The 13,533-nt window shown below is 47.4% G+C and overlaps 1 protein-coding gene across 3 annotated transcripts in view; it reads left to right on the top strand.

Moving 5' to 3' along the window:
- Positions 1-381: 381 nt before the first annotated feature.
- Positions 382-13,533, top strand: part of SMAD9 (SMAD family member 9) — a 71,009-nt gene continuing 57,857 nt past the window's right edge. For all 3 annotated transcript variants that reach the window (XM_074959712.1, XM_074959720.1, XM_074959705.1), the window contains exon 1: positions 382-604. The gene's annotated coding sequence lies outside the window, so the exon portion shown is untranslated. The remainder of the gene's footprint in view (positions 605-13,533) is intronic.

Raw genomic sequence — 13,533 nt, 5'->3', positions numbered from 1 at the left:
TGAGCGAGCCGCAGAGAGGCGCGCGGGCGGCAGGTAAGAGCCTCCTTTCCCCTCCCCACGCGAGCCGGAGACGCGGCGTGGAGCTGCCCCGCAGAGCCCCTCGGCCGGCCAGGGGTGGCGGAGGCTGCTGCCTGCCAACCTCCCGCGGCTCTGCAAACTTCTCGCTCGGCAGGAGCCTGCGGCACGTGCCCGCCCCGCACCTTGGGAGGAAGGTGCCGAGACCGGCACGTTTGCATGGCCGGAGAGCTGGGGGAGGTGACGGGACCGGACCGGACCTTTCTCAGGGTCCCCTTGTCCGCGCGCACAAGCGGGAACGCGCTCCCCGCCTCTCTGCCCGGCCCGAGACAGAGCGGCGGCGGCGGGGCGCGGGCGCCTGGGGTGGAGGCTGCCGCTTCTGCGCGGGCGTCGCTAGCGGGCCGGGCACGGACTCGGGGCACGCTTTCCCGTGCTGACCCAGACGAAAACGCGCCTTCGTCCAGGGCTTCATAATTACAGTCCAGTGGAGGCAATGAAAGAAATGGCTTCTGCCATGGGGTGGTGGCGTGGATCTCTTCCATTTAATTGCTCTGTATTGTACTTACCTTGCAGGCATTTAAAAACAAAGGTAAGAATTTGCTTCTCAAGTGTTTTCAGGCTGCTACGCGGATTGTTTCCCTGTGCTAAAATACTTGATTCCCCTCGCTTTGCTGGCTGGTTCCTATGCCAGATATTTGCAAGAGGGAGGGAGGGGGGAAACAGATACAGGAGACAAACTGACGCCAGTATTGTGATCGAAAGGAGGAGCACAAGGAAAAACACTTTTATGGATGGCTAAACGCTGACACGTCTTCCCGCTATTATGATTTCTTTCCTTCTAATTTAGCGGGAAAAAAAACCCACATGACACGTTTTGAAACACTTTTCCCTTCATATTTCATTTTGTAGTCTAGAAATCTTGCTACTGGAAATACCTGCCAATGAAACATCAGTATTTGTCAGATTTTGTTAGCACATTTGGGTAACTAGCATACCAATCTGAACCAGATCAGTGTCTCTTGGACAAGCAGTTACTACCAGTGAGCAGGATTTCCAAAACAATCTTCTCAGCTATGGGAAGTCGCCTGATTTATTTTTTTTAAAGCAAGCCTCGACAGCTGCAAATGGAGGAAATTCATAGTTGGTTCAGTTTCTAAATTGTTATATAATATAGTGGGGAGACTTCCAGATATTTGTACTTTCAGTCTAAATGTATATGAACTGTTACCAGTTGTACTTGCTTTAAAGGATTCTCATTAATGTGAATAAAAATGAAGAATACATGTATAGTTAAATGTTTATTCTAAATAGATATAAGGAAAAAATAAATTCTTGACAGAAAATAATCAACCTCTAAATGTGAGTTTTCTCTTAAACTCATAGAAGCAGGAAATAAGGTACAAGTTCTTGGACTGTGTTCAGGTTTGGGATTGTGCAGGAAGGACAGTGCAGATAAGACAGTCATTACTTTATAAATGAGATGCACGTAAGAACGTGCTTATAGAAGTTAGAAGCACATTATTTTCTAATCTTCTGTGATGTAATCTAAAGGAAGTACTGTAAAATTCGTCTTTGAGCAATGAATCCTCACAGCAATGGCTTGGACAACTGTCATCACTCAAACTTCATCCTTTTATTCAGCCAGACAGCTCCCTTCTTTTAGATTTGATAGGTACCAACGCTATTGCTGATCTGCGCTAACATTTGTTGGCTGGTTTGTGTTTGTTTCCTATTCGCTTTTAAAACTGGGAAGTAATTTTTACATTTCCTTTGTTATACCAGTTCAAATAAGTATATATCAACAAAGTTTTTGGTAAGTGAAATTTGTTAAGAAATATATAGCTATATATTTACTGAGCTCTATAGTGGTTTCAGATTCTCATCTCTGTCTGGCTTTTCTAGGAGAGGGAGAGGTAAACGTTTTCTTCTTCACTTTATTCCTGGCATTTAGAAACACCAGCAGTTTTGCAAAAGTGACTAAAATATGGATCTAGTGTATTTTATTACCACTCACTGTGGTAATTAAGGTTGTAAAATTATTAAAGGCACCCAGAGTCTGGGATAGACACTTCTGTATATGTATAAACTGAAATAAAATACAATGGCGTACATCCCCAGTACCTTACAACACTCATTTTCACAATGTGCTTTTGAGGTAGGTAAGTATCTTATTTTAACACATTTGTCCAAACCCAAGAGACACATACATATATGCCCAAAACATATGTTGAGGATAGAAATATGTTTAGAGGAATCAAATATCACGAAGGTCTGGATGCTGCTCCCATTGGAAATCAGTGGTAGCACTCACATTGAGTTCAGTGGGAACATAACTGGGGCTAACCCCCTAGAATAAGACTAGATACACAATAAAAGATGTCACAGAACATTGGATAGTTAATTCCCCCACCACCCCCCTTCTTTTCTTTACAAACTTTCTTCATCTTAACTATCTGCTGTTATCAGTCAGGGAGATAGTGTGTCCCACAATCCTCTCTCTTGAATACTAAACTGTTGTAATTCTAGTGGCCAGCCTAATCCATCTTGATAAAGTTTTATTTTCCCCTTGTTTAATTCAGAGGCTGATAGCTGTTAATTATTAGTGACCTCTAACCAGAGCACTAAGTAGAGTATTACTAATGATAGTGGCTAGCTGCAATTCCAGGATCAGCTGGACTGTGCCTTCTGTTTTAAATGAAATTAATAGACTAAAGCTGGCCAAGAAGAAGAAAATGTGCTTTTGAGTAATTTGTCCATTGCAAATAATATAATGTAACGTTACTAATGAGCATTTCTATAGATTCTATTTGCTCCGAATATTCTTTGGAAATAAGTGGGGGGGGGGGAGAAAGCATGGTAAATATTTTAAGTAAAAACAAAATACCAAAAAAACCATGTCTGCAATTGGTGGTTGTTCCCTACTGTCTGATTTCCTGCTGCTGGTTGGTATAAACAATAATATCTATGTTTATTTGTACATTAGCAGCACAAAATAATGAATAAGTAACAATATGAGAGCTCTATGCTGGTTTAGTACTGTCTGAGAGCATTTGACATAAGAAAAAATCAGAAACAGAATTCAGTTTCATAAAATGGCCATTCAAAAAAAATAACCTAACTCATTTTCATTGGCAGTTTTTTTGCATCATGTTCAAATAATAAGATTAATATTTATGAAAAGGTGCTTATAATAAAGAATCTGGGACTGCTCCTGAGAATGCAGTGGGAAATCTATTGTTTATTTTTAGTTAACTGAAAATCTTGCAGCCTCTACTCAAGAGAGCAGTGCCAAAGGGTTTCAGGATTGGAACCAAGACTACTAAAATCCATTCTAGTAAATGCATTTGAATTAGAATTAAGATAAGATACCAGATTTGTGTTGCAGATGCATGTGGCTTTAGACAGATGTGGCTTTGACCATTAAAGGTTTCTGCAAGAATTGTTGCAACACCTTATACAAACAAGATATAGACTGTTTCTTTAGTTCAGAATCCGGATTGCAGCAAATAAGGCAAAGATGTAACTCCTCCAGGCAGATATATTTTTGGGATGGTGCACAGATGTAGAAAATTTCTATGGCTTTTTCTTTCCAAACCTACTTTCATATGCAATACTTCTTCACAGAGCTAATCTCCATCATTCTGGTGGTTGACTTTAAGGTTAGGGTTGCAAAATTCACCCTATACTCCCCCCCTCCCCCCCATTGATTAGGAACACCTTTGTGTATTCTCACTGTTCTTAGAGCAGGAATGCAATTTCTGTATCTCTTCCCACTTTCTCTGTCATTGTCAATAACTTCACTATCCTCCCCTCATCCGAACTCTTGGTGACAACTTTGGCTTCTCTCTGTTTCCTCACATCCTTAGCCAAATCTTCTCTCTTTTTTTTTTTCTTGACTGTACTTTCCAAATTCCTCCCTTCCTTTCTTTCACTGCTGCCACAGCATTAGTCCACACTGTGGCAACTTTCCATCTTTGATACTGCAGCCTCAAGCTCTCCAGCTCTGCTCCCCATCAGAAACACCACTGCCAAAATCCTGTTCCTTTTCCTCTATGCTTCAGTCATTTCTCCATATAAATACACCCTCTGGAATCTCTATACACCAGCTTTCCTTCTTTATTTCACATTAAATTTTAAGCTTCGTACTTTCAAATCTCATATGGGAGTTTCCCATAAGCTCCAAAGCTGTGGTCCATTTAAAAACAAATCAGGATGTTTGTTCAGTGTTAGGCCTCCTTCCCCCCCCCCGCCCCTCCTTCCCAGGTTTCACTGGCCATAGGAGTAGGTCCATCACCATTAGCTGGTACTCTGTTGTTTGTTCTCTATTGCATTGTACTTGGTTATGCTTCTATTCTGTAAGCAGTTTGAGGTATGCAGCTGTTACGTGATTTGGTTTACACTTCTGCAATGGAGTGTTTGCTAACTTTACTGTAGTGTGTAAATAATACTTAACTGCAAATGATTGTGCTAGGCAGTGACCAACATTCAACAAAGTTGAAATGTTTTTTGGTTTTGTTCTTTATTCTGTTTTTGTTTTTGGTTTTTTTTTGCATTTAATTTTCTAGGTTGTTTTACTTAAGTGTGAAATCCTTAAAATGGTGTAAAGCTGCCTGAAATAGAAAATAAGACATTGGCCAACACTTCCACACTTCAGGTGCTTAAATTTAAGCACCTAATGCCACACATTGTCTCTTATAAAAACACCCTGATTTTTAGAGGGAGTGAGCACCCCACAACTCCAGCTGAAGTCATAAGGAAGTGCAGTTGTGCCACGGATGGGGACTATATATGTACCTGGATGGATGGGTACGCAGCTGTGTTGGTCCTTAGCCATGTTATAGTGAAATACTCAAATCCCATATAAAGAAGAAAAAATTCTGTGCGTCCTTATACCCACTTTAAACTTTGTGTGCTTAGGAGAAAATGGAGCATGATGGAATTACAGCTATTTTATTTGTACCTGCTGTCAATCGGATTGGAATCAATTCTGAAAGTTCTCTCTTCTGGAATTTTTATTTTGAAACCTCATCTGTATTTGTTTTGCATTCAACTACACCAAGCTATGTCTTTGTAAAACACATCACAACAGTGTTAACATAACATTAATAGTCAGATGCTGAAGGATTTCCAAACATCTTCGGTTTCTCCTGATTTCAGGGAAAATTGAAGGCTCTCAGCACCTAGTAGAACCTCACCGAATTGGGCCCAAAATCTCTTCTGTAATAAGCTGGAAAATTTTACACCTATGAAGATCTAATATTTGCTTCATCTAGTACCTTTGTTTGTATGGCACAGTATAGATCAAATAGTACATTGTGTTCTAGGGACCTGAGATACTAAATTTTCCACATAAAATATCCTCCAAATGAAAAGTCCGCATTAAGTACAGGTTAGGTAACAGCTCTTTACGTATATCTCCATTACAATATATTGAACATCTAATTCTGAGCTGTTCCTTTTCCTAAAATGGTTGTGTGGGAAAAGCTCCAGGAATCCCAGTAATTGATCACAAGGATTACAGGATCTGATTACTATGGAAATACATTCTAGCTCAGCCCTGACACTGAAATACTTCTGCAGTCCCCTTCTTCCTGTAAGTGTTTGTCATTATGGCATTTGGATGTGAGAAGGGCCAGCATTTATTTTAAAAATCATTAACTCTATTTTTCTAATTTTTCCAACCGTTTCGTTTTTAGGAACAATGTTGGACATTGCTACAACTTAGATGGGAATGCTTGGTATGCAAGGAATTTGGGACTCTTCCTGCCTGTAAAATGGGGATAATATTTCCTTTCTCCTAGTCTTTGTCTTGTTTATTTAGGTTGTAAACTCTTCAGGGAAGAGACTTTGTCTTATTGTGTATCTATTAGTGCCATTCACCAAGGGGTCCTGCTATCATTTGGGGAGTCTAAACACTAATAAATAATAGCAATAATTTGTTAAGCCTCCTCTTTCATTGTCTCTGGAAGCCCCTCCCAACAGTCCTTAATCAAACAAAACTCCTTATTGGCTTCAAATGGAAGTTTTGCCTGAGCAAGGACTGCATGATTGGGCCCTTGTTCTTTATTCTGGTAAAGGTCTAGATCATCGATTGAAATCAACATGTGAGGTTCAGCTGGAGAATTAAGCCCCAGCTATGCACCAAAGGCCCAGTCTACACTAGAAAACTAGATCAGTTTAACTATGTCAGTCGGGTCGTTAAGCTGGCCTAAGTCCCCAGGTAGACAACACTAGGACAATGGAAGAATTTTTCCATCCACCAAGCTACTGCTGCTGGAGGAGGAGGATTAACTACAGCAACCAGCGAACTCCTTCTGTTGGCGTAGGTAGTGTCTATTTTGAAGTGTTACAGTGGCGCAGCTGAGATGCTGTAGCACTTCAGTGTAGACACTACCTATGCCAATGGGAGAGGTTCTCCTGTCACTGTAGTTAATTCACCTCCCCGAGAGGCAGTAGCTAGGTCAATGGGAGAGTCTTTCCATCAACCTCGTGCTGTTTACAGGAGCGTTAAATTGGCATAGCTATATCTCACAGAGGCATGGATTTTTCACACATCTGAGAGACATAGCTGTGCCAATGTAAGTTTTCTTATAGATCAGCCCTTGCTGAAGCCAAGCGTGGCTCATTATGTATACACGTGGACACCAGTTTCCCTAAGAAGTTAATACTTTAATACCCAGAAGGCCAGTACAATCAAAGGGAGATGATTCTGAGTAATTGTGCTACTTATATGTATACTAAGCTGGGACCTGGTGGAATAGGGTGGGCCTGGGTTCCCCTGACCCTGGCTCCGTCTGAGGGCTGGATGTGCACTAACCTTTAAGCCAGAAGGCTGAAGTCAGAGACTTGCTGTTTGTCCCAGTCAGGAGGCTGAGGGCCGTAGACTGTTTAAGTGCTTAGCCCTGCCCAGAGAACCAGGCCCATAGACTATTGTTGTTCCCGCCGACCAGGACTACCAGCTCATGGGGGTTCACTAAACCCTCCTGCTGGAGACCTGAACTGCTATTTGGCTGACTTACTCAAACTTGGATATGGCATTTACCTTCCTAAAATCTATACAAAGCCTAAGAGTCCAGTCAGGTTTTGGGACGAGGACGATGGGGCTGCACCATTTGCTTTGGGACCTTTCAACTGCCCCCAGGTTCAACGTTGCCTGTACCTCCTTTTCCACTATCTCCGTGTTCCTTGTAGCAGGGGCCGAGTGGTCTCTTGGACGATCATCCCTGCCATCGTCAATATCGTATGCTGTGTGAAGGTGGTCTATCCTGGTCAGGCTATGAACACCTTTAGTAGACTCCTGACCTGCCTTTGTTGTTCTTGGGTCAGGTTGTCCCCAATCTGTGGCTCTCCGGTGTCAGTCAGGATGGGCGCCAGGGGTCCTAAGTCTGACTTTGGGACATACGGGGCAATCCAGCAGCCCCTCTCGATTCTGCCATGGCTTTAGAAGATTTATATCGTAGACTTACTGTTTCTCTTTCTTGTCTGGTTGCCAGATCTCATAGGTGACCAGCCCCAGCCGGCAGATAGCCTGGTGGCAAGGACCCTGTGAGGTTAGCAGTTTTGATTCATCTGAGGGGAGCAGGAGGATGACCCTCTCACCGGGCTGGAAGGTTCTCTCCCGGGCTCCCTTGTTGTAGGTCTGCTCTTGAGCCTTCTGCGTGCTGGGGAGATATTTCTCTTGCTAAGACCCACTACTCTCACCAGCTGCTCTTGTGGCTGCAAGACGTTGCAGGAGGCCCTGTGATGGGGACAGTTCCTGTTCCCAGCTCTCCCACATCTGTGGCTCCCAGGCATACAACAATTCAAAGGGGGGGACCTGCATTGATGATTGTGGGACCTTCCAGATGGCCAGTAGTAGGGGTGGGATGAATTGGTCCCAATATTGGAGGACTTTTGGGGGAAACTTCGGCAGCATACCTACGGCCCTACCAAATTCGTGGTCTGTTCTTGTAAATTTCACGGTCCTAGAATTCTAAAAATCTTGAATGTAGTGGTTTCAAATATTTAAATCTTAATTTTCATTGTGTTGTAACAAACGATGAATATATATTTAAAAACAGCAAAATATAGCTCTTAAGTGAGCATTTCTCAAACTACAAGTCCCGACCCAAGAGGGTGTCGCAGTATTGTCACCCTTGCTTCTGCGCTGCCTTCAGAGCTGGGTGGCCAGAGAGCAGCTGTCAGGACGCCCAGCTCTGAAGGCAGTGCAGAGTTAAGGGTGACAATACTGCAACCCCCCTACAATAGCTTTGCAGTCCCTTTTGGGTTAGGATCCCCAGTTTGAGAAACACTGTGTACTTTTATATACTTTCACCCTATAGTATAGGTAAAAGTACACAAAAGACCAGATTTCACGGTCTGTGATGCGTTTTTCACAGCAATGAATTTGGTAGTGCCCCACTCGTGGCCAAGCATTGCATGGTGTGGACGTTATGGTCAAGTTGCAGAACGGCTTGTTGGTGGCACTGGGGCACTACCAACTGATTCCAGGTTTCTTGCGTCTGGGGGTTGCGGTCAATGTGGTATAGGCATCGCCTGTTAACTCGAATTGGAGTGCTGCCCGGCAGGGTTCCGTGATTCTCGTATCTGGCTTTAAGATTAAACTCGATAAGTTTATTGAGGAGATGGTATGATGAGATAATAGGATTTTGGCAATTAATTAATCTTTAAATATTCATGGTAAATAGGCCCAATAGCCTGTGATGGGATTTTAGATGGGGTGGAATCTGAGTTACTACAGAGAATTCTTTCCTGGGTGTCTGGCTGGTGAATCTTGCCCATATGCTCAGGGTTCAGCTGATCGCCATATTTGGGGTCGGGAAGGAATTTTCCTCCAGGTCAGATTGGCAGAGGTCCTGGGGGTTTTTCGCCTTCCTCTGTAGCATGGGGCACGGGTCACTTGCTGGAGGATTCTCTGCTCCTTGAAGTCTTTAAACCATGATTTGAGGACTTCAGTAGCTCAGACATCGGTGAGAGGTTTATCGCAGGAGTGGGTGGGTGAAATTCTGTGGGCTGCATTGTGCAGGAGGTCAGACTAGATGATCATAATGGTCCCTTCTGACCTTAATATCTATGAATCTGTGCTAACTGCTCATACGCTCAACTAAGCATGAGGGTCTTCCTGTTGATCTTGGCTGAAACCTGCCCCAAATTCGGCAACTCTTCATCACAGGGTTGCACGGGGTTTTCCCCCTTGTCAGCAGTGTCGAGCTCGCTATCTTGACATTCCCGGACACTTGGGTTGGGTCACTGGGCATCTCCCTCATCCCTTCAAGGAGGTCTCCCTCAAACGCCAACTGTGGATGATTGGATTTGGGATTTGCAGTACATGGGACCTCCATGAATCACCCCCAGTCGCAGCCGAGGATGACTGGATATGCCAGCTTCAAGGCCAGAGCCTGTCATGGTCCTAGTTTCACTGTTTACCATCCTGGTGACTCGAGCAGTGGGCTAGGGCTTCACATCCCCGTGAATGCACTGGAGGCAGATGATCCCTTCTCGTGGGCCTGAGGGTCCTAATGAGGTCTTGGCAGATGAGGGTCTGCCCAGACCCCAAGTCTGAGTGCAGAGACCTGCACCCTGCTAACCTCCACCAGGATCGTCAACTTGTCGGAGGGTTGTTTATGGACTTGGGGGAAGTTACAGCCCTGTTAAAAGTTACAGCCCATCATTGGACGTTCCCGGCAGAGGTGGCTGAAATGGCCACAGGTGAAACATGGGCTGATTTCAGGGCACCTGGGCCTGTCCTTGGGTTTTGCTGAGCAGATCTACTCGCCCAGATTTTGGGATTTCCCCACGATGTCCGGGAGCATGATGGTTCCCCTAGATCAGGGGTCTCAAACACGCGGGCTGCATGCGACCTGCAGGGTTATTTTCTGCGGCCCGCCAGCTGCTCCCCCCCCCCCCCCCCGCCAGCGTTTATCTAGAGAAGCTCCGGCCCAGCGCTCAGGAATGGGGAACCGCGGCCAATGGGAGCTTCGGGGGAGGTACCTGGAGGAGCGGCCAGGGCAACACACAGAGCCCTCAGCCCCCCTCCCCCAGGTTCCGGCCGCTTCCCGGAGTGGCACGGGGGCAGGGCAGGCAGGCAGGGAGCTGCCCTGCGCACCCGCCCACTGAACCCCCTGCCTGAGCCTCCTGCCACACCCTGCACCCTTCCTGCACCCCAACCCCCTGCCCTGAGCCCCCTGCCACATCCTGCACCCCACACCCTAACTCCCTGCCCTGAGCCCCCTGACACACCCTGCACACCTTCTGCACCTCAACTCCCTGCCCTGAGCCCCCGCCACACCCCGCAACCCTCCTGCACTGGGGGCAGGGAGGCGGCAGAGTTGGGGTGGGGATTTCGGGGAAGGGGTTGGAATGGGGGCAGGGAAGGGGTGGGAAGAGGTGGGGCAGGGGTGGGGCCTCATGGAAGGGGTGGAGTGGGGGCGAGGCTGGGGGCAGCCGGGGGCGGGGTGTCAGTGATGCGGCCCTCGGGCCAATGTACTAGTCCTCATGTGGCTCTCATGGTCATTTGAGTTTGAGACCCCTGCCCTAGATATTCTGGGTGATCATTGGGGGTTGGTGAAGTCCTGTCTGTCGTGGCATTTTGGGCCGGGCCTGGGGCTGTTCACTGGCTTCGGGTCCTCTCTTCTCTTGGTAGCGAAGTCATCAGGGTGGAAGCATGAACTCTGGGGTTGATGGGGATCTCATGGCCAAAAAATTCTCCATGAGCGTGACTGCCACATTCAGCGTCGCTGGCCAGTGGCGAAGTATCCGTATGCTTCCTTGTGCCGGGGGGATGTGCATAAATTGTTCCAGCACCACCTGTTCGGTGACCTTGGCCCTAGTATGCCAGTCACGCCTTGTTTACACCAAAGGGAAAAGTCGAATTAAGCGATGCAATAGCTTATGCATCGATCATCCGGTAAGTGTAGACAAACCCTCAGATTGTAACCACCACCAGCATGCATCCTTGAGGTGTTGTGCAACCATCCCCAGCCTGGCCCTGGGTATGGCTTTCCGCACAGTTGTCACTGATATGTCTTGGCGTGATGTCGAGGGCATCACTTTTCAGGCACCCATAGTCTTGGTGGCGTCAACCACCAGGAGTCCGTGGTACACAGCTTGGGCTGGGCCCATTAGGTATGGAGCCAAAAGGGTGGCCCACTGCTCAGGGGGCCAGTTGGCTCCTGAGGTGGCCCACTCAAACATGACAAGAAAGGCCTCCGGATTGTTGTTGGGGCCCATCTTAGCCAAGCATCCAGGCACGGCAGGGCCGGTCTGAGTTGCTTTTCCACCAGGGTTAGGGGCAACTGGTGTTGGTAGTAGGGTAGCAAGCTGCTGCAGGCATTTGCTGCTGGTCCTGGTGCTGGGCCCCCAACTCTCTTGTTGCTGCTGACTGCCCAGCTGTTGAAGGAGCTGCTGCTGGCTTTCCGCAAGTCACTTTATCAGCTTCTCTATATCCACCACGGTGGGATCTCTTTCTGTCCCCTTCTGTGGGTTGGTCTCTGGTTAGCCCTTGGCTCATCCCCTTGACTCAGGGGTGGGATGATGCCTGAGTTCTCCACCACCTTGTAGCGTTCTTCCCTCTTGGGGTCAGGGGCACTTCTTCTGATGGCATCAGGAAGTAAGCATGCCTACCGGGTCTGACCTGCGACCATGCAAGTTGGCTGAATAGAAGTTCAGGTCTCCAGAAGGAGGGTTCAGCACACCCCGATGAGCCAGTAGTCCTGTTCTCCTGGCCAGAGTGAACAGAAGTCTATGGGCCGTGTCTTCTAGGCGTGGGCTATGCACTTAAACAGTCTATGGCCCTTAGCCCCCTGATGGGGGCAAACAGCAACAGTCTACTTCAGCCTTCTAGCCTAAAGGTTAGTGTGCGTCCAGCCCCGCATACAGGACTGGGGTCAGAGGCAAAGGGGACCTGCTCTACCAGGTCCCAGCCCAGGGCCCGGGCAGGAGTGGGCAATCCCGCCTAGGGTGACTGTCACTGTAGGCGGGATTTTATAGGGACAGTCCCGATATTTGGGGCTTTTTCTTATATAGGCTCCTGTTACCCCCTCACCCCGTCCTGATTTTTCACACTTGCTATCTGGTCAGGCTAATCCCGCCACAGGGAAACGTGTGGTTGCTGCCTCACATTGCGGCAGCGCAACTGGGCCAACCTCTTGTTTCTCAGGGCTACTTCCTACTGGTTCTGGCTGGCGCTGCTCCGTCACTGCTCCGTCGCCACTGGGCTCTGGCGCTCGGATTTACAGTCAGGCGACCCTTACTCTGGTGTCTTCTCAGCGTCTTTTGTCTCCTGGGGCAGTGGGTAGACTTTCTTCCTGACGGCTGGTCCTAGATTCTGCTGAGGGCTTGGCTCTCTGGGAGGGATCGTCTGCCTCCTTCCCTGGTCTGGCCCCAACTGAGCTGCAGAGCCCTACTCTTATACTTCCTGTCCTGCATGTGCAGTTCCTGCAAGGGGGGGCGGGGCGGTATTTACTACTCCCACCATGGGGAGTTAACCCCCTCTGTAGTGAAGGGGGGCCACTCTGCCTCAGTATGGGTCCATTATGATTCTCTTGCTTTGCTCCTCCCATCACAGCAGTAAACTGTAAGATCTGAGATGGATATTGCTCTGATGAAGACAACTGATATTTACTTTGGGCCTGATCCTGCAAGCTCTGTATCTGACGCTACAATTGATTACAGTGGGGTTTGGAAGGGCTGCAGGATTGGGCCCTGTTTGTGTGAATCAGCAGTTAGTGGATGGAAAGACTTTAAATAATGACAGGGTTCGGCAGAATGCCATGTAAAGAAATCTGAAAGGCCCAGAATTCCTCCAGAGTCTTCGTGCAGAGAGAGGAGATTTGACCCCAGTGGACATAACAGAGGGTTGAGTCCGGAAGCTCCTATGGGTGGTGTGACTCCTACACAGATGTCAATGGAGGCACAGAGATGTCTTCATGAATGCCGAGTGCCTCCATACTGGCTCAAGAGCTCACTGCTGCTCCAGCCTGAAGCTGCCCTGAGACTCTCACCCCCTTTAAGTTTCCATGGTGAAAGGAGCTGTGTAAGAAAGTTAAGTTAGCCTTATTATCTGGATTCTTTGCTAGATTGGGAGAACCTGTCCCCTCCTCAGTCCCAGACACCAGCCCCTAAAAGGTATGTTTATGTTGCAATAAAAACCCCACGACTCTATTGTTCAGGCTCAGGTTGGAGCCAGGTTCTGAGACCCACCCCCTTCATGCATTTTCAGAGCTTGCGCTCCAGCCCAAGCCCAAACATCTCCATTGCAGTTTTTAACCGCAGGGCCCAAACCCCGTGAGCCCGAGTCAGCTGACTTGGGCCAGCCATAGCCACGCCGCGAGTCTTTTATTGCAGTATAGATGTACCCTAAGAAGGCCCTGCAGGGTCCAAGCTAAGAGGTCTGGTGCTGTAGAAGCGGCTGACTTCCTTTCCATCAGGCATGCGGAGTCACTAGCAGTACCATACAGCTGAAGTAGTTTGAGAGTCATGGGTAGAGATCCAGGACTGATTACAGTGCTCAGGGAGAAA

Source organism: Natator depressus, chromosome 1 (assembly GCF_965152275.1).
Source record: "Natator depressus isolate rNatDep1 chromosome 1, rNatDep2.hap1, whole genome shotgun sequence".
NCBI classification, from domain to species: domain Eukaryota; kingdom Metazoa; phylum Chordata; order Testudines; family Cheloniidae; genus Natator; species Natator depressus.
This window is presented reverse-complemented; position numbering and strand designations above follow the sequence as displayed.